The sequence below is a fragment of the Oryzias melastigma genome, linkage group LG8 (genome assembly GCF_002922805.2).
Source record: "Oryzias melastigma strain HK-1 linkage group LG8, ASM292280v2, whole genome shotgun sequence".
Lineage (NCBI taxonomy): Eukaryota > Metazoa > Chordata > Actinopteri > Beloniformes > Adrianichthyidae > Oryzias > Oryzias melastigma.
Window position 1 is genome coordinate 14,664,167 of NC_050519.1, and position 1,599 is coordinate 14,665,765.

The window sequence follows — 1,599 nt, forward strand, 5'->3', positions numbered from 1 at the left end:
CTCAAAAGAAAAAAAAAAAACAGGTATAATTTATTAGTTCTTCCGTGGTCTAATGGCAAAGGGTCCACGGACCGGTACCGGTCCACGCTCTTCTGTTCCATGGCCATTGCATGGCCCGATCCCACAGGATTTTGAGCCATATCGCGGGTAAAAAATTAGGAAAATCAGCCACACGAGTTTAGACGCACTAACTTTATGCATGGCTGTGGAATAGCAGTACAGACGCCGGAGTCCATTCCACTGCCACTCCACTCCCAGAGCACTGCTTAATCACGTGTAAGTGTGTCCTCCCACGCTCAGCCGCTGCATACAAATGCAGACTGGCAGGGGAAACGGCCATGCAGCCGTGCACGAATGCAGAATTTTGGCGTCCAAGAGCGTGTGACGGCGTTGAAACTCACTTGAGCACCAATAGTGTCCATGACAGATTGAAAGGCTTTACATTTGTGGGTTTATATGCAAGTATGTGTGTGAACTGCAATTGTGTTGAGTACATTTTGACTAGTTTAAATGTGAAAACTATTTTAGCCAACAGGTATGTTTGTAACAATGTGTGTGTGTGGACAGATTTCTATTTAAACCATGATGTTTTATGATGTTACCCCCCCCGTTACCATCTTCTAATTTCTCTAAACTCCCCTCTTTTACCATTCTATTGTGTCCTTAATACCCCTACCCCCACCCCAACTTCCCTCTCCTTCTTTTCTATTTGGTCCAACAAAAAATAAAAAAGATACAAACATAATCAATATAAATAAAGTTTAGCATAAAATAGAAAAGGGGTTTATACAAATATACACTTTGCGTATCAGAAGATCAATAACACCCTATTGTGACGGTAAAATCACATGAAGATCTTAGCAGTTATCTGTTTTCCGAACTGCTGAACAGGACAAATTAAATAAAAAAAAAGGAACTGAAAATACAGTCAAAATGAACATCACTCCAAAACCCAACCTACTCAGAGAAGGTTAGGCCAAAGCATGCTTCACAACCAGATCTGTGGAATTCACTAAAACAACTTTCTAGAGAACAAGTTCACTTCATGTCTCCTATAACCATGTAAGGGAAAGAAAAACAGCATGTGATGACAGTCCTGTCAAATATCTGAACATTTTTAAAGTCCAAAGTACTTCTAAAAACGATCGCATCATAACTTTTTGTGTATTCTTATAACAGCTGAAATCTCTAACCTTATTTTGATTTTTTTGTTGTCATTTTGAGTGTTGTTCCCATTTGGCTAGGGGTTGCCACAGCGAATTATCTTTCACCGATTCGCACATCTGGTTTGATAGAGAGTTTTATGATTTTAACCATGGTGGGGGACCGGCACAGGGAGACCCAGACTGGGGCTCCCTGTAGCCACATAGTTAGGTTATAGAAGTATTATCATTCTGAATACATATGGTAAAGTATGCACCCTGTTAGACACACCTCTTCACCTTTTTATTTGAAATGTTTTTGGCATGCAAGGCACTTGAACCTTCTGCCCTGTATGTGTCATCCATTTTTTTTTTACCTTTATCCACTCAAAAAAAAAGAACTTCACTTTGTTTCTTCTGCTCAGTAACTGGATCTGTGGATCAAATCTGGTTCAGA